At 38.5% G+C, this 20,373-nt stretch overlaps 1 long non-coding RNA gene across 2 annotated transcripts in view; it reads right to left on the minus strand.

Annotated features, from left to right (window-relative positions):
• Positions 1-16,868, minus strand: part of LOC106007290 — a 32,656-nt gene extending 15,788 nt beyond the window's left edge. For both annotated transcript variants that reach the window (XR_001181973.2, XR_006606356.1), the window contains exons 1-2: positions 16,726-16,868; positions 643-779 (exon numbers count right to left, since the gene is read on the minus strand). This is a non-coding gene — a long non-coding RNA (uncharacterized LOC106007290). The remainder of the gene's footprint in view (positions 1-642; positions 780-16,725) is intronic.
• Between the last annotated feature and the right edge of the window lie 3,505 nt (positions 16,869-20,373).

The following is a 20,373-nucleotide window of genomic DNA, read 5'->3' on the forward strand; positions in this document are numbered from 1 at the left end:
CAATGGAATGTGCTACCCCTGGAGCTTAATTTAATTCAATTTTTTTCTTGACTGATTTTTTGCTCTATACCATCTATATTTTTATGAACTTCTGTCAGGTGAAATAATTTACATCTGAATTCTCAACAAGCTCACAGGGTAAGCTTTTTGCTTTTACATCTTCCTTCAGATGCTAAGCAACAAATCAGCTTCTCTAATGACGGTATCTATGTCCACGCACCCACACAAATATACACCTATATACATGCATATCGTAGATCAGCTCACTTAGTGGCCTCACCCATTTAAAATTACAGAATTCCTTTTGCCCAATATACAACATTTTCAAACCACACTAGGTCAGAGGAAGGCAAAAACCATGTGACTATATGGCCACTAGCCAACTGTTAGGAAAAGGGGAATTGCTTCTGAGTTGTTGGCATTTTAAAATGTCTATTTTCAATAACTGTTAAAAATAAAAGCTAACTTGTGAATTCAAATGTCAAAGCTCTAAGAATGGTGCTGGGGAAGGAGACAGAACACTGTTTTCATTACAGTAAATAGATTTTCTGGTACTTCAAGAAGAAACAAGTTTTAGATACTTCAATTTTATGTGAGACTTAAAAAAAATTACTGTCCTTTGTTACGTTAATCTTTACCTACCTGTGGGGAATGAAGTGCGTCAGCTGTGTTTCAGAAAATCACATTTCTTTTCACCAAATGTTTATCTCATTGTAAATGAAAATCACTCAAACAAAACTTCTACATATTCATTCTTAAACCACAGATTCCTTTTGAAACTAAAAAAAAAAAAAAAAAAAAAAAAACAGACACAAACATTCCAAAAGAATTAAATTACCCACTTGCGATTCCCAGCACAAAGTTTCTATTCTTTAATGCTAAAGAGCTGATAGCATTGTCTTCTCTTCTTAAGGTTCAGAGATATAGGGATTTTTTTTTTTTTTTTTTTTTTTTTTTTTTTTTTTAAGAAGAGTACTAGGTTAAATACTTTTGTGCTACTCAGAAGTCTTGAAATAAGCCTGGCCAATAAATTTAAAAAAAACAACAACAACAACAACAAAAAACAGGAAAAAGAAAGGAGCATTTGATTCCTATCAGAGGCATTCAAACATGTGTAAATTTGCTTTTTGGTAGCTACTGTCCCTCCCTATGGTCTCTTGAGATAATATAAGAGTATCACCTGCCTCCTCACAACTACTCGTCATTAACTGTTTTTGGATATATGCATTTTTTTAAAATAGAAAGCATCGCTTGAATACATTATAGGTGGCAATGGAAATGGCACAAACCCTCTTGTAAAGCAGTTTAACGGAAGGTTATTGAGGGCCTTAAAATGTTAATTAGTACTCTTTAAGCTAACAATTTCACTTCTTATGCTAAAGAAATACTTTAAAGCATCAAAAATACACATTCATAAAGATGTTCACTACAGTGTTACTTAAATGCATTTTAAAACTGTAAACAACCTAAATGCTCAACAAGTAAAGAATGCTTCTATATACTGGTAAATCCATTCAACAGAACGTTCTGTAGCAATAAAAATGGTATTAATAAAAAGCAGAAGAGTAAAGTGAAAAACTGGTGACATAATTTAAATAAGAATGGCAAGATGCACAATACATATCTAGTATTCATATGACTATGTACAAATATGCATATTTAAAAAAGATGTGAAGGGACCGTCCAACTTGTCTTTTTTAAGATTTATTTATTTATTTAATGGTTTTATTATGTTATGTTAGTCACAATACAGCACATCATTAATTTTTGATGTAAAACTACTCATTAAATAGCAGCTAGGATTGGTGTCATTTGTCCAGCATTGATAATGTGCTACTCTACTAAAGTATGATGCAAATACTTTAAATGTGTCCTTCCGAATGCCACATAGGACACCCCTGTCATATCTTGTTTATCTACAACAAGAAACTGAGGCTCAGAGACTTGCCCAGGGCCTCACAGCATTAAAAGTGGTCCAAGATCAAATTAAAAATTCTGGATTCTCAAAATAGAGGAGAGTTCCCAGTGCAAATCCACGAGAAGCTGGAAATTAAAATAATCGTAGGCTATAATTGTTAGTCCAATCAGGATCTTATATTTTCAAGATGATCCCCCAGTCTCCCACCCCCTACTCCCCCATCTTCCCCTCACCCCCTGCCTCACTCTTGCTCTTAAATACCCAATTCTTTCATTTGGAAGGTGAGATAGAATCTGGATTTGGATTCAGACAGCTTGAGTCTAAATTCCTGCTCTACCACTTACTCATTCTGTGACTTGGACAATAGTAAGCCTCTGGATGCCTTTGTTTCCTGAGAGTGCCAGTAGTCCATCCCTCATAGGACTACTGTGGAGGTTAAAAGAGTTAATCTGCACACCAGGGGCTTACAGCTTAGTATCAGATGCACAGTAAACTGACTATGACTACAAATATTTAATTCTGATTAATGTTTGGAGGACCTGTCTTTTCTCACGTTCCTATGCAGGTACTTGGTCTGCCTGTTTACAACCTATGTTACCTGCATAAAAAAGTAGTGGACCCAATATTTGAATACAGTTAAGATTCAGTCAGAGTTGGAGTAAGCTTGAGAAATTTCTACTTTGTCCGTTCATCTACAATTATGGTTTTGTCAAGTACTGTGTGACATTCCTATAGTGTAAAAATAGTCCTTATTTTATTTTTTTGAAAAGATTTTATTTATTTATTTGACAGAGAGAGAGAGATCACAAGTAGGCAGAGAGGCAGGCAGAGAGAGAGGAGGAAGCAGGCTCCCTGCTGAGCAGAGAGCCCGATGCGGGACTCCATCCCAGGATCCTGAGATCATGACCTGAGCCGAAGGCAGCGGCTTAACCCACTGAGCCCAGGTGCCCAAAAGAGTCCTTATTTTAACTCATCAATAAATCTGAAAGACAACAAGGAACTGGTCTTTCCTTTTCTAACTCTTTGTATACTCAACATAACATAACACTTTCCTTCAGAGGGCTGTATGGAGGACCCTTGGACACAAAGGGTTAGGAACAGCTAACTTCTCAGCTAGAGTCATGGGAGGATGAGGGCTATGCCTGCTGGCCTCTTGCTGGTGGGACTACCAGGTTGGAGTAATCAAGATGCATGACGAAATATACATGATGTTCCCTTCTACTAGAGAAAGCTATGACTCAGAAATGGACACATTTATTTCAGGAACATGAATACACTTATTTTGCTTATATTATTTCAAATTTTCAGGCAATCAATGGATATAAGATGTTTTGAACATACAAAAATCAATGTTCTTTTTCAAAGTTTTATTGTGAAAACAGCTGTTAATAAAACTGCAACGTATTTTAAAAATCTGTCAGGAAATATTTCAAAAACTTATGTAATGTTGGTGTTTAGTGACCTCCTTCATTGTGTAAAGGTGACTCTTCAGGACAACGCATTGTAGGGTTTCGTATCTGTAATTCTGTTCTGTTTTACAATCCACCCAGGCCTCCTGATCTTTCTCTCAGCCTCACCCTGACTTAGTCATTCAGTTTCTCTGAGTTCCTCTTGAAATGAACTTGGGCTTTTTAGGTCAAAAGACCCACAGGGCACTTTGAGTTCTGACATTGCCAAGATACGTATTAGTCCTGGGATAGATTTATATTTTAAAAATCTCTTCTTCTGCCTTGACAAGCACTACCGAATGGTCTTTTGGACCTTTTCCTGGCCCATCCTAGGAAGAAGAAAAAAGGAGGAGGAAAAAAAAAATCTATCCAATACACAGAGACAGATGAATAGATACAGTTTTATATACAGGATATTTAACGTGTTATTAATCACTTTAAACCTTCTTGAAAGAGACTCTTAAATTATAAAATATACATAAAATTCTCAACTACAAGCTGATCACCCTTTGCTTTGGTAAATGAGCCTTCTACTTTTTTTTTTTTTTTTTCTTTGCCTCATTCAAAATGTTTCATGTCAGGACACCTCAGAATTATGTGACATCTCTTTTAATTTTATGTGGGCACTAAATTGGGCAAGATTCCATTTCACTTAAGCCAAAAATGCTGATCTTTTCAGCTATTATCTTGGAGGGAAGACACTCAAATGGAATTTTCAAACATTCGTGTAGTTTTTAAAAGGCACAGCTTTGCTCCCCACTCATCATTTTAGCACTCTGACCTACCCACACATTACAAGAAAAATAGGAAACCTGCACAATAATGAAGCACAAGGTCCCGGTGGAAGTATTTTCAAATTCAAACTACCAATCACTGTTGGAAATGACATCATTGACATTCTGTATCATTCCTGGCTTCTGAGTTTACAGGGGTGTAAAATCTACTAACTACATTTCCAGATTCTCTGGCCAGCGAGGACCGAGTTGGAGTCCTTCAGTGCATGCAAGAAGCCTGTGTTCCAGCGGGAAGACGGGAGAGAAAAAAAGGTATTATTCTCAGGTGGCAACTGCTACAGGTATGGTCTAGTCAGAGAGCTCATGAGGTTTTTGCCCAAGGCTTTTGGGTCACTTCCCAAGAAATGCCCACGTTAGCTGCTGTAGGCAGCTCAGAGAGACTACGGGTCCAACTCCACTGATGTTCTGCCCTTCCAGACTCCCAACATTAAACCTCCTTTCTGTAGTAAAAATACTGGGGATGGCTTCTGCTTTCATGACCAAAACCTCACTTATACATCAAATGCCCAAAGAACAATTCAAATAATCATTTTCAGTTCACATATGTAGTATCTTATTATTAATTACAGTCCCCATGCTGTACATTAGATCCTCGGAAGTTATCCTTCTTATAATTGATAATCTGTGCCCTTAGACCTAACATCACTATACTTCCCTCCTTCCCCCAGCTCCTGGGAACCACCATTCTGGTCTCTGTTTCTATGAAATCAGCATTTTAAATTCTTTTTAGGGAGGGAGTGTATGCCAGGGGTGGAGGGCAGAGAGAGAGGGTGAGAGATTATTTTAAGCAGGCTCCACACCTGGCACAGAGCCAGACACAGGGCTCAACCCCACAAACCAGAGTTCACAACCTGGGCTGAAATCAAAGAGTTGGACATTTAACTGATTGAGCCTCCTAGTCGCCTCAGCTTTTTTTTTTTTTTTTCTTTTTAAGATTCCATGTATACATGATATACCATACAGTATTTTTCCTTCTCTTTCTGGCTTATTTCACTTAGCATAATATACTCCATGTAGTTAATAATATGATACTGTAGACCTGAACAGGGCTGACAGTAGACCCTAAGCATTCTCACCACACACCACACAAAGTTATCTATGCTAACTACGTGAGGTGATGGACGTGTTAATTATTTTGACCTTGGTAATCATTCTGTAGTACATATGTATATCAAATCACTAGGTGGCATACTTTACATATATACAATTACATTTGCTAACTATTCCTCAATAAAGTTAAAAAAGTAATTTTCAGTTCACTGACAGATTTCACAACACATCTTCGACTGAACCTCACAATAATCTTACAAAATAGATAGAGCTGGTATTGGTGATCTTATTTAGCATGAGGAAACTTAGATGCTTCTAGATACAGTTCCCTCCTGAATGCATGTTTCCTTCCTTTTTAAATGAAGAAACAAAATAAATAATAAAGTATACGAAGAAGCAATGCAAGGATTCGCCTACAATTTCATCTAAGTCCTAATTTTGAACGTTGTCTTTGTAGGCAACCTCACTATGGTAGAAGCTTTCTCAACTGGTCCTCCTGTAAGTGACCCACTGGGTTAACTTATCTCTGTAAAGTAGTGACTAATATGCATTGCACACTGATCCCAGGTAGTAGGGATCACACAAATTAAGTTTATCAGGAATCAGTTATGTTTGGTCCCAGTCCTGTTCTACTAGGTACACCTGATACTAGAATTAAATAATTTAATAATTATTACATAAATGTATTAGTAGTAGTATTTACAGAGCAGTTGCTATGTACCGGGTACTGCTCCATACACTACGTAAATTAATCCACTTAACAAGAACTTGGGGTACACATGATTATTATCCTCCTTTTAGATGTGAGAAAACTGAGACCCAAAGAAGGCAGGAAACTTGTCCTGAGTCATACAGACAGTAAGTTGCAGATCTGAACACAAGTCAAGAGTTATTTCTATTAAAACTAAATTAATCACAAAAACTCATACAGATATGCTCATAGCAATAGTATTCATAATTGTCAAAAGTAGAAACAATCCAACTGATAAATGGATAAATAAAATATGGTATATCAATACAAAGGAATACTGTTTAGCCACAAAAATGCATGCCGTACAGATACATGTTTCAATATGAGTGACCTTTGAAAACATTATTAAGTGAAAAAGCCAGACACAAAGGTCACATGATATATGATTCCATTTATCTGAAATGTCCAAAACAGGTAAATCCACAGACATAGAAAGTAGAGCTGTGGTTACCTAGGGCTAAGTGTTTAGAGACAAACAGGGAATGACTGCAACTAGATGTGGGATTCTTCTTGGAATAATGAATATGTTCTAAAATTGATCACAGCAACAATTGTACAACTCTGTGAATATACTAAAACCACTGAGTTTAGGGGGAAAAAACACAATCAACTTAATTGCTTTGGAAAAATAAATAAGGTGGAAAAATCAATAAAGGTGGTCTACTAAAAGAAACACAATAGAAATGCAAATGCAAAAAGACTTGGAGAAAACATAAACGTCTACAAGGACCCTAACGTTGGAGTATTACAAAAGTGTTTTTACCTCCAGCTTCATTTGAAAAAAAAAAAAAAGGAAAACTGAAAACTGGGAACCTGGTGTTCATGGGTATGGGTACTACAAGAAAGACAAGGTTTAAGTCCAAAACAGAAGGGGGAAAAGCCCCTGAAGAGGGGAGCAGGGAAAATTAGGGAAGCCTTTAAAGAAAGAGTGATACTGGAGTTGATTAGTGAACGTCTTCCAAACAGTGCTCAGCAAGCAGTGAGAAGTGCAGATGGTTTTCCAAACAGGGACAGGAAAGCCACACGATCAGGATATGGTGAGAGTTCTGCAACAGGAAGTGGGTATGAAGAACAGAGGGAGGAGATGCAAATGCACAGACAGGCCAGGGCAAAAATGTCTCGCTAGGGATTATTTTGTCTGTCCAGAAGACGCTTCGAGGATAAACGTCGTGAGGTCAGGAAGCAGGTGGTTTTGCTCACAATTTTATCCCCGGAGCCTCCTCTCCAAGTCCCGACGCATGACTCGTGTTCAGTGTTCAGGGTTTCGGATGCTGAATGTACAGGAAGGAGAAGAATGACTCTGTGATCTTTTTTTTTTTGTTGTTGTCGTTGTTATTTTCTAATATATATATATATATATATATATATATATATATATATATATATATTTTATGTTTGCGAATGATACTTTCAAGTGAAAATGAAAATTGCAAGAGAAAGATCAAAAGGGAAAGGGTAAGTTTGCTGGGACAGCTTGGGATTGAAGAACCTGAAAATAAGACACTGGTGAAACTGTGAAAACATAACTAACTGAAAATATAGGCCCGGAGTTCCAGAAAGAAGGGGGAGGGCTGAGCACACAGGTTTTAGGAGCGCTACAGATGATAGCTACAACTGAGAACCGAAGAGCTCAAACCAGTTAAATCTTTAGGGCCAGGGCACCTGGGTGGCTCAGCCGTTAGGTGTCTGCCTTTGGCTCAGGTCACGATCCCAGGGTCCTGGGATCCAGCCCTATATTGGGCTCCCTCTTTCACTCCTCCTGTCAAATAAATAAAATCTTTAAAAAAAAAAAAAAATCTTCAGGGAGAAGCAGAGGAATGTCATGGGTTGGATACTTCCCTGACTGAGCCTCCCAGTCGCCCCAGCATTTTTTTTCTTTTCAAGATTCCACGTATAGGGGCGCCTGGGTGGCTCAGTGGATTGAGCCACTGCCTTCGGCTCAGGTCATGCTCTCAGGGTCCTGGGATCCAGCCCCGCATCGGGCTCTCTGCTCAGCAGGGAGCCTGCTTCTCCCCTCTGTCTCTGCCTGCCTCTCTGCCTGCTTGTGATCTCTCTCTCTGTCAAATAAAATGAATAAAATCTTAAAAAAAAAAAAAAAAAAAGATTCCATGTATAAGTGAATAAGGTAGCTTGCGAGACCGAGGACACACACGGCAGCAGAGAGGGATGGCATTGGGAAGTTTGAGAAGAAAAACATCAATATTGGGGTTTCTAATCCTGAACATACAATTAGGAGGGTCTCCCCGTATTGACTCAAAACTGACATGGCAGAAGAAAGATGGCTCCTTGCGGCTGTCACCTCAGTCATGCCAACTTATCACCAAACTCTGGATTTAATCCAATTTCTGGATTTGAGAACCTGTCAGGTAAGCCCTGGGTCATTCATCAGGAGCATCATCAGCCTAATTGCTAGATTTTTTTTTTTTTTCTTCCCAAAGGATACCTTTGCTGGCCTTATGTTAAAATATTGCTGCCACGCAATTTTTTTTTTTTTTTTTTTTTAGATTTTCGTGTTAAGTTCAAAAACAATCCAGTAAAAAAGACCAGCTTCTCCGCAAATTAAATCATGATGCTGAGCATGTATCCACAGTAACAAGAAAATAACTGGGGTAAAGACACACACTGCCCACTCAGGTGTTAACCCAATGTGGCAAAGGTGTGTTCAGAGAGTGGGACCTAGAAATGGAGGGCCAAAGGACAAAGAAGTTTCAGCATCTCTCTAGCCCAGGAGGGAGGGAAAGTGCACTGACCAAGTGTCTTTTCTCATCCTACAGACAAAACAGGTTTGAGGTACGAAGGCATTCATCATCACTATACCTGTAATTCCTGTAAGGAATAATTGTCAGGATAATGCGATTTCCTTTGTTATTACTCGATGGCCTCCAGCCACGCTCTTTATCTGTATTGTTTCAGTAAGGACCTGTCCCTGGGTGGTAAGCTTCTGGTAAGACTGCACAGTCAGCCAGCATCTCCTCTAACATCTTCCCACAGGAATACACGAATCCCAGAGCAGCCCCCCTACAACCCATGTCCTAGTGGAGTCATTTGCTCTCAACATCAAGGGGCTAAGAAAACACTGATGCATCAAACAATTTTGTAGACTGTCTACTGTGTGTTAGGCATTGTGTTGAGTAGTTTGGACGGTGGATACATCAGAGATTAAAACAGAAGCTGCCCTTCCTTCATAAAGATCAATGAGAAAGATAGTAGGGGGGAAAAGGATTAATTAATTCTCATATTGTAGAAAGTGTTGCGATAAAAGCTGAACCCATTCCAAACTCACGGGCCTCTTGCTATTCCTCAAAGTGCCAGGCAACACTTCTAGCTCAGGGCCTTTGCATTTGCTATGCCTCCTCTTATCTGAAATAATCTTCCCCCTTGTTACCTGTATGACTCATCCCCCTGCTTTTTTTAGGATTTACACAAATGTCACCATCTCAGGGAAACCTCTTCTTACCATACTACTTAAAATTTAACTTTACTCCCCAAATTTTCATCCCATTCCCTACTTTATTTTTCTCCAAGCACTTGCCACCTGCTATCATACTATACAATGATGTATTCTATTTCCTGTACTAGAATGTAAGATATGTGAGATTAGAGATATTTGTCATATTAATTGATTAACTCCATGTCTGTAATAGTCTCTGGTACATAAACTGGTATTTTTCCTAAGACAGACAAAGTGGGAGTAAGGAAGGAAAGACTATTTTAGATTGGGGAGGGGTGGACCAGAGGCCTTGCTGAAAAAGTGATACAAAGAATGTAACAGAGCTAATGATGCAGAAAGGAATGGAAATGTGTGCAGGGCAAAGGTCCTGAGGCAGGGGGCGACCAGCAGGTGCAAGGATCTGAACCAAGGCCAGTGAAAAATAAGGGAGCCCGTGGCCTGGGACAGGGTCCTAGAAGTAAGCAAGGGATCAATCCTGTAGTGCCTTGTAGATCAGAATAAGGCGTAAGGATATGCAAAGACAAGAACTCTGGGGAGGGAGGAAAGGGCATCCACAAACCTTGGCTGCTCTATGGACACGCAGATTAAAGGAAGCAGTAATAAAAGCACAGAGAGCCTGTTAGGAGACTTTAAATATCTCAGGCCAAAGACAAAGATGACCTGGAAAAGGGCCTACAGTGGAGATGAGAGAATGAGAAGAATTTACAGAGTTGTTGGGAGATACGATGAACCGCAACAGCTCATGGATTCTCTTGAGGCATGAAGTATGTGGAATCTAGGTTTCCAGTTTAAGAATCAGATTTCAGCAAAAGCATCCAGAGGTTCCATCCCAAAGAAAATGCAAGGACAGTACTATAAAATGAAAGGGACATAAAGGAGACAAACTGCTTGTTAAACCTTTTTAATGTCTTTGAAATCCTCTAACTCCATTAATCTGAGTAGAAGTGAACCTGCATTTCCATTTTAATCCAAAACTTTCACTGAGTCGAAGCCGGCAGCCCACGCAGCTAGTCTGTCCATGTCTTTTATTGTACTGAAGAGAAAGATCAGGTGCTCATAGTGTTTCTTACTCCCTCTTCCTTTTGTATGAACCCACTGCTTTACTGATGCTATGTCATTCTTCCTTCTTAGCAATCCTGTTGTGTTTGTATTCTTAGTACTTAAAAGAAAACCAAGGCTCCAGGAGGTTGAATACTTTTCCAAATATCACTGAGCTAGCAAGTGTTGGATCTAGGATTCAAACCCACGCCTACTCATTCCCAAATTGTTTTTCTTGGCTACTTCTGATGCTTTGGATTATTCTACATGCAAAACAGCAAAGAGTTCCCATTTCCTGCCCATTTCTACTCTCAAATATGTCATTTCATTATTCTTATAGTACTTTTACTCACATTTAAACTAATATTAAAATAGCTGTTGGTTTTTCTTGAGGGAATGCTGCCTGGACAAGGTGGAGAGAGGAAGGCTAAGAATAAACCCTAGCTTGAGATTAAAGATGAGCTATGATTCCAATATCTTAGAAAAAAAAAAAAAAAGCTCCAGAATAGATTGTAGCTTATTTATTAACCAAATCACATAGAATAGTATCATCTTATTAAAGAATTTTCTCCCATGATCTGATTAGAAAAGGAACTCTCCATTGTCATTTAAATAGGAACCCTTTAATTATGAGCAAATGATATTTTATCATCTTATTTTCATCTCTAATGTCTAAATGTCTGTAAAAAGGTATCTGGCTGGAATATAATAGCTCTCAGCCTCAGGAGCATCCTTTGTTTATAGGGGTATTAAAGCTTACGCATGCAAAACAAAGGGAGAAAAGTTCCTTTTCTTCGCTTGACTTGGATATAGCATGATCTGATTTTATCCCTTTAGATTGAAATGGAAATGTTTCAAATTCAGAAACACATGGTCGAGTGAAAATGTCTGCACAGGTAATACTTTTACCCAAACTCCATATAGATTTCTAGTCTGACCAAAATGAAGCAAAATTAACAGAAAACTGTGGCTTGGGCCATCTTTAAATTTATAAGTTCCGTCAATCAGTTGACGCTTCTTTTTAGAGCTTCTTTTATGAATAATATCTAGAACCCTAATATACACTTACCAAATTTAAAAATGTATATTAATATTAAAGTGAAAAAAACCTGAAACCCTGGGTACTGATCACAATATGCATTACTCACTGAACATAAAATAAAATTCTACATGGAATAACTTGTGTTATCTGAAATGACAGCTGAGCTAGTATCCCCCTCACAAGTGTAGATTGGGGGGGAGGGCAGGAAAGAGTATTTTACTATTACTATTTGTAAAATGAAGCGGTGCTATTTAAGTTACCAGAATAAAATAAGGCATATAAACAGATAATACTGCTTTGGGGCATGATAAATGTGCCTTAATTACAAGTAATAACTAAGGAAACAAAACAACAAACATCTAATAGTTAAAATTGTATTGCTATTCCTTCCATCTAATTCTTTTATTTATTTTTTTTATTTTTAAAAGATCTTTATTTATTTGAGAGGGAGAGAGCAGAGGCAGAGGGAGAAGCAGACTCTCCACTGAGCAGGGAGCCTGACGTGTGGCTCGATCCCAGGACTGAGCCAAAGGCAGACACTTAACTGAGTCATCGAGGTGCTTCTCACCTAATTCATTCCTTTAAATAAAGATTAAAGACTGTAGCTGCTCCCCCCCTATCTGTGGTTTTACTTTTCATGATTTCAGTTACGGGGGCGGGGGGCGTCAAATAGGGTCTGGAAGCAGGTGATCCTCCTTCTGACAAAAGTCAATAGTAGCCTAATACGACATCATGATGCCTAGGTCATTCATCCTACTTCTTCTCATCATGCAGGTGTCTTCTCATCTAACGTCATCGCAAGAAAAAGGGTAACTACAGTAAAATAAGATATCGTGAGGAAAACTGCATTCATGTAACTTTTCTTACAGTATATTGTTACTGTTCTATTTTATTATTGTTGTTAATCTCTAACTGTACCTAATTTCTAAATGAAGCTTTATCACAGGAAAAAACTCAGTATTTATAGGGTTTGGTACTATCCATAGTTTCAGGGGGGTCTTGACCAGAATCCCCACTGATAAAGGGGACTATTGTATATGAAAAAACTTGTTTCAAGGTTCGTAAGAGAAGTGCAAGTATATGTTCTTCCACAAGGTGGCGAAAGCGTGCCATGCGTTGCTCATCTGTGTTGGCTAAAAATGTTTTACTAGTTCCTCCTCTTCCTTCCGTGGTCAAAGCAGTTTCTGTTATAAAGAGTTCACACTTCAAAAAGCCATCTTTTTCTTAGGCAATGCTTGCTGGTACACAAGCTATGCACGTTACATGCAAACATACAATGGAATCAGGACAATTCTAAGCAAATAAAATTTCAAACCTATTCAATAATCTCTTCTGAAAGACTACAGTTATCACTTTGACTTTATTGTTCTGGACTCTCTCTGAATCCCAGTGCAGTAAATATCTTTGCATTTCCAGTTTTAAAACATATTTTACAAAACGTGTTTAGAAAATTCTCCTTCACCAGTGTCTCAGGGTAATATCAACACTGTTTCCTAATAAGTGCAAACCAGAGGTCTTCAGAGGCTTTCTGATCTGAAATGACCGGAGGGAAGCTACTTTTCTTTACTGTCCAAAAATCCATAAAGTAACTAAAATACCACTTTAAAAGAGTTTTTTTTGGGGGGGGGGCGGGCACCTGGGTGGCTCAGATGGTTAAGCCTCTGCCTTTGGCTCAGGTCATGATCTCAGGATCCTGGGAGGGACCCTCCTGTCGGGGGCTCCCTGCTCATCTGGGAGTCTGCTTCTCCCTCTTCCTCTGCCCCTCCCCCATGCTTCTGTGTACTCTCTCTCTCTCAAATAAAATCTTTAAAAAAGAGGGTTTTTAAAGGTAAAATATTACCTTCTGTACCTGGGTCTTCCTTAAAAATAGAAACACTTCTGTTATGGTAACACTAAGTCTCTAGCAGCCCTACTTATTGGCTGTATGACCTTGGGTGAATTACTAAAACTCTCTGTGTTTCAATTTTCCCATCTGTGAAATTCAGGAAATAGTAGAACTTACCTCACAGCTGTTCTCAAACTGCAGGCGAGATCAACCCTTTCATAGAAAACCCCTTGCTCAGAATCTGGGATACAGCAAGGACCCAACAAACGGTAGCTTTTGTGAGGATCATGGTGAACAACCCACATGCTTCTTAAGTAATCTCTATGTGCAGCGTGGGGCTCAAACTCATGGCCCCCAGAGCAAGAGTCCCATGCTTTGTGGACTGAACCAGCCAGGCACCCCAATGTGACAAGTCTCTTAAGGGTTCCTTCGCTGGGGGGCTGAAACAGGGCAATGCAAGAAGTGAAGGGAGCAGTGGGGGAAGACTTCATAGCACATTCTGAATGGCCATTTTGTTCAGAGGTGACCTGTATGCTGCTCTGACTCACTTTCCAGCACGTGAGTCCCCCTAAAACTTCCATTTTAGGGGCTCTTTTTGGTTTCTTCTCTTTATCCCACCTGCATCTACTCAACAAGATGGTCAAGCTCAACCAAAAGAAGAAACCTAGCCTTTCTTTTTGTGGCTCCTCACTCCAATTTACAATTTAACCAAATAGTCCCATGGGACTCGGGATTCTGCAGGCACTCGGTATGGGACTGTCCGCTCTGGCATCAACAGCTTAGAAGGCTTGCTGTCCCCCAGGCTCTCCATATATCCAGGCCAGGGTGCAGTGCCTAATACTAGCAGGGAGCCCGACTGCCATCTCAGCGTCAGTCCTGTCTCGCCGCATGTTGTTACGTTTACACACAGGGGCCACTGAGGAGCCTGATGAGGAAACCAGAAGTAACCTCCAGAGCAAAAATAACTCGAATTTCATATACTGTTATTCACTATATAACATAATAATAAGGGCAAAGAGTTCATGTTTTAAGGAAGGTGACTTCATTTTTCTCTCTTTATAAGATATTTCATATAATTAAGCTAGCAGTAAGTAGAATAAAATTAATTTTTTTTTAAAAAAAGCTATGTCAAGGGCACCTGGGTGGCTCAGTGGGTTAAGCCTCTGCCTTCGGCTCAGGTCATGGTCTCAGGGTCCTGAGATCGAGCCCCGCATTGGGCTCTTTGCTCAGCAGGGAGCCTGCTTCCCTTCCTCTCTTTCTCTGCCTGCCTCTCTGCCTACTTGTGATCTCTGTCTGTCAAATAAATAAATAAGATATTTTAAATAAATAAACAAATAAATAAATAACCTATGTCAGACCCAGCCTCCTGATTTTCAAATAAGAAAACACATTTGTCACTTTTATATCACTCTTTTTGCCAAATATTTTTAAAAATATGTAAGAGCAATGGCAGAAGAAATAGAGTGAGAACATTACATAATTAAGGTGGTGACAATATCATAATCCTGAGGTGAAACCTGCTGAGTGAGATTGGGCCATTGCATATACAATTTCAGGGCTGGGGATCAGGAAGTAGAGCTAGTTGTGTCAACGCGAGAGAATGAAATGCTCTAGCTTTGCGGTCTCCGCTATGACCTTTGGAGTTCCCCAGACTTTGTAGAGGGTCCACATGGCAAAAATAATTTTCATAAAAATGTGAAGACACTGTTTTGAAATTGAAAATTCTGTGGAATTTTCCAGAAGCTGTGTGTCATGTGCTAATGCCATCATTCTGACAGATAATGAACGCACTTGTGTATTCTCATGCTTTAAAAAGTTTTCAGCTTTAATTTCTAATATGGTAAATATCAGTAGGCACAATTCACATTAACAAAAGTTCTTATGGTCTCCAAAGATTTTTACATAGTGAAAATGTTCCTGAGGCCAAATGTTTGAGCACAGTACTCTAGACCATGTTCAACTTTTTGCACAGCATTAATGACTTTGTCCATAAAGTTTTCAAAAGCTATGGTTTAGAATTCTCACTCTCGATTTTTTTTTTAAGTCCAAATTTCTAACTGAAAACTGCACTTATTCAAAAAGTTTTGGAGACCCCTGTATCTAAAGCTTTCCCTCAAGCTACAGATGAGTTGCAGGATTACATAATGTCAATCCAACATTTTTGGAAACTTACTGCATATTATACATTCCTGATTATTAAAGTATTCCTATAATTTCTAGCTATAACACTAAGCTGAAGTAAGAAACAGAAAACAAATGTAAACACAGCAATGTGAATAGATCTTTAAAACTTGCTGGATTTTTAAAGAGTCAGAAAAAGTCTACCACATTATATCATTTACCTAAATTATAAATACATGCACACAAAACAACAACTTGTATTTAACAAGATACAGTTAGTTACATGCAAGATCATCAACATCATGTCATTAAAGAATCCTATGGGGAATGGGAGGGTCAGGGGTAAATGGAATAAGAAAAGACTTGTCAGAGACAAAGATAATAATGTGCCATGAAAGAGAAATATAAGTTCTTACATCTCTTGCTAAGGTACAGACAGACAGAAAAGGAGAAAGAAAAATAAATTACTACTAACCCCCCTATTCAGGAATTGTTAGTGTTAACATTTCAGTGTTCTTTATAGTCTTTTATCTTTTTTCATTTTTTTCCTTCTAAATAATAAACATTTTCTGTACTTTTTACACTTACATAATTAAAATGTGCCTTGTTAACACTCATTCAAAGCAGCTTCAGCCACTCACAGTATTCTTGTAACAAGATCCATCATTTAAAACCATTCCCCAACTGGCACTTATTTGTTTCTAACAGTTGCTATTTTCCATAATGGTAAAGTAAACATACGTATTTCCATGCCTGCTTGCTTAAGATAAATTCCACCAAATAATTTTTTTTAGGGCAGAGGGATGAATTTAGTTACATTTCTTGATATAAATCACAAGCACTTTCCAGAAAGAATATACCAGTTTTACTCTCCCCATCAGGTAAGACAATGCTGTCTGACTACAATCTAAGCGAGTCTCAGAATCTCCCTTTGTTCTTGTCATTCTCATTTGATCAGAAAAACATGGAATCACATTTGTTTTCTCAATTTTTATTTTCTTGGTTATTTATGAGGTCAAATCTTCTGTCAAATTTTTTTGGCCATTTGAATTTCTCCTGTTAGGAACTGTCTTGTAGAGAACTTCATGCCGTGGTACTCAACACAATGTGTCCCAATATGTCAAGACATTTTTAAAATCAGAGCATTCTGGTGTAGTAAAATGTAATTGTTTATTAATTAGCCATATGTAAACTATGACAATCAATACAATTTGTAACCCAAATTTTAGATCAAGTCTTTGTCTCCTAATTTAGGAAATCAAGTTAAAAAAAAAAAATCTTACATACTTCATGCTGATTATTCTCCATTTGCTCCCAGATCCATTCTCTGCTCTCCTCAGCCCTGCTCTGTGCACTGGGAAGCTGACCTCTACAAAAGGCATCACCTACACTCACTCTCCTGCTTTCTGGCTCCCAGTTTGGCCAATGAAGGTTTGGCCAAGGAAGGTTAATGAAGATTACCAATAGGAGGTCAGAATGCAAGAGGAGACAGGTTGAAGTGTTTAGTCCTCCTGCTTCTTCCTGCTTTCACTCACTTCTGGCATGGTTACTAGACTGGCTAATGGTCAACCGCTCCTCGTTTACGCTTCCAACTCTCCGCTGGGCTCCGTAACTCTTTCTCCCCCTGGGCCCTTGGCCTACCACCCTTAGTTCTTTTACATCTGGCTGCACCTCTGTAAATAATACCTTCATTAAAACATTTCTTCAACAGCTGCAGCTGAATGTCTGGTTCTTGCTAGATCCCCAACAGATACAGAATTAAATTTACTCTTTAATTTATGTTTAGGATGATCTCTGATATCTGACTCAACAAAAACATTCTATTCAACATTAGCTAAGTGTTTACCTTGAATCTGGCCCAACAGCAGAGTCTGGGGATACATAATTCACCTTTCCTAACTTAGACAAGGTTTTTTTTTTTTTTTTTTCTTTAAAACCCTTAATATTTTCCAATTTCCACAGCATCAAATATGATGATATTTAAAACTCTCCATAACAGACCCCTTCCTTACCTGCCTGATTTGAATCTCTGACTCCCTACCTACGCATCCTGCGACTCACTGTGCTGATCTCTGTCTACTGAATACATCAAATTTCTTCCCTACCTTCAAAATATTGCTCATGAAGCTCTCTTCCCACTAGCTATCGCCATTTCACATTATTTTCTTCCTCCCTAAAACCAACCTATTTTTTTAATTTAAATTCAGTTAGCCGACATAGAGTCTTTCATTAGTTCCAGATGTAGAGTCAGTAATTCGTCAGCGCTCGTCACATCACATGCCCTCCTTGCCCATCCCCCAGCCCACCCCCTGCAGCGACCCTCACCTAAGAGTCTCTCATGGTTTGTCTCCCTCTCTGATTTCTTCCCGATCAGTTTTCCCTCCCTTCCCCATGATCCTCTGTGTTATTTCATATATTACACATACAACTGAAACCATATGATAATTGTCTTTTTCTGACTCACTTATTTTGCTCAGCATAATCTCCTCCGGTCCCACAGATGTCAATGTAAATGGTAAGTATTCATTCTTTCTGATGGGTGAGTAATATTCCATTTTATGATGGAATATATATATTCCATATATATTTATATATAAATATATATATTCATATATAAAATATAAAATGGAATATTACTCATGTATATATAGGTATACACACACACACACCCACACCCTATGTTCTTTACCCATTCATCTTTTGAGGGACATTTGAGCTTTTTCTATGTTATAAACATTGGGGTGGCAGTCAGAATGTCTAAAAATTAACAAGTCTGGAAACAACAGATGTTGGCAAGAATGCAGAGAAAAGGGAGCCGTCCTACACTGTTGGTTGGAATACAGGCTTGGTGTCGCCACTCTGCCAAACAGTATGGAGGTTCCTCAAAAAGTTGGAAATAGAACTACTCTATGATCCAGCAATTGTACTGCTAGGTATTTACCCCAAAGATACAAATGTAGTGACCTAATGTTTAAAATACTGTTCTTTTAGGGGTGCCTGGGTGGCTCAGTGGGTTAAAGCCTCTGCCTTCGGCTCAGGTCATGATCCCAGGACCCTGGGATGGAGTCCCGCATCAGGCTCTCTGCTCAGCAGGGAGCCTGCTTCCTCCTCTCTGTCTGCCTCTCTGCCTACTTGTGATCTCTGTCAAATAAATAAATTAAAAAAAAAAAAACTTAAAAAAAAAGTTAAAATACTGCTCTTTTAATTACACCCCTTTTCAAACTTTGAACATACAGTGGTGGTTCTTATGTTTTTCTCTCAATCATTAATCTGGGGCCTTAATCAAAGGCAGTTAACATGTTTCATGCTTATATCTTGGGTATCTTCGCTTCCCGGTGACAACATGTTTTTTTCTTTAATTCTTTATATTCTTTACCAAATTTGGCATGATACTGAACACACAACAGTGTCCCTGAGCATCTTTTTAGCTAAATGTGAGAAAGGATTTGGCTAATATATAAAATAATAAAATATGAGTAAATGAGGTTTAGGGGAGAATTTTAAGGGATAAGTTTTGAATTAGCATATAGTATATTAAGTATATGATTTAATTTTCAAAGATACATGAACTGGTACTTTGTTTAAAGTAATTAATAAAAAATAAATTCTTCAGTCTTCAAACACAATTAGAACCACACACATCACCGACGTGCCTATTCATACAGACACTGACTAACGTAATCTTAAGGCGATTTCATAGAGTTATCATTTTGAGATGCAAATGAAACCCATAATGAAAGTAGCTACGCTATCACAAGAAACCTAGGCCCAAGTTTTTCTCTTCAAATTCCAGAGCACCTATCTTTGTGTGTTCAGAATGTGGAGGATACAAGGGTCTGCCATTCACTGCTGAGTGCTGACTCTGGTCAGGTTCACACTCACCACCATAACCAAAAGCCTCTGCAGCTGCCTCCTAAGATTTCCCCAGCAGCTCTCACAGCTGCACTGTGAAATGCGGGAGGCCTCAGGGAAAGCACAGCTGTGCTCCCGGTCACAGCTGCGCACCAGGAAAATGGCTGGGTGGGGCTAGACTAGCAAATACCACCCATTGTTACAGACCCAACTTAGGGAGACCCAGTAACTTGGTGTGCATAGCACGCGGTACCTTTGAGGTTGGTAGCAAATGGCATCAACCCACAAAGTTGTATAATGAGCTGCTGTTCAGCTTCAAAATGGAGAATTAAGTGCATATTCTCTCTTTCCCACACAATACACCCCCCACACACAAACACACACACACACACACACACACACGCACACACATTTGCTCTACTTTGTTTTGTTTCTTTGTGAAGTTAATTCACTGGATTTTCACTTGAAATGACACTAGTTTGAGTCTGCATTGACCCTGAAGAAAGCTTTACCCGCTGATCAGTTATCCACCCCTCCAAAAAAGAGGCAAGAAGAAAGTGAGCTTAATCTTTCCATGTATGTAGCCAAGAAAACACAAACCAAAATTGCGCTGATAATAACCACTAACTCAGCCTGAAAGTAACAACTAAGTTTTCAAGATAACTACAGAATCAACATTTATTCAACAAAATATTTCTTGCATATCTGCAATGTGCAAAGCACTTAGAAACAAATCTGAGATTTCTTTTTCCCCATTAATATAAAGGAAGAGGCTGAAAAAGATGACTGGTTAAAAAAAATACTTTTTATATTAGTGAATTTAAAAGCACAATCTGTATCACTTCAAGAAAAGATGTCTTCCATTTTTATATGTTTTAAGCAAAAATTATTTAGGCTCTGGTGAATAATCTTTCACATCTGCACTGTTTATATCTATGTGCAGTTCATATCTGCCCTGCTACTAGTATAAAAGTATTATATACTAATGCTTTGGGAAATTGAAGAAGTATTTATGGGTTTAATTTATTCTGAAGCTTACATTTTTCTAAGCTGTAAAACAACATTATTTTACTTAGGCCTAGC

Source organism: Mustela putorius, unplaced genomic scaffold (genome assembly GCF_011764305.1).
Source record: "Mustela putorius furo isolate JIRA1106 unplaced genomic scaffold, ASM1176430v1.1 tig00000275_pilon_pilon_pilon, whole genome shotgun sequence".
NCBI classification, from domain to species: Eukaryota; Metazoa; Chordata; class Mammalia; order Carnivora; family Mustelidae; genus Mustela; species Mustela putorius.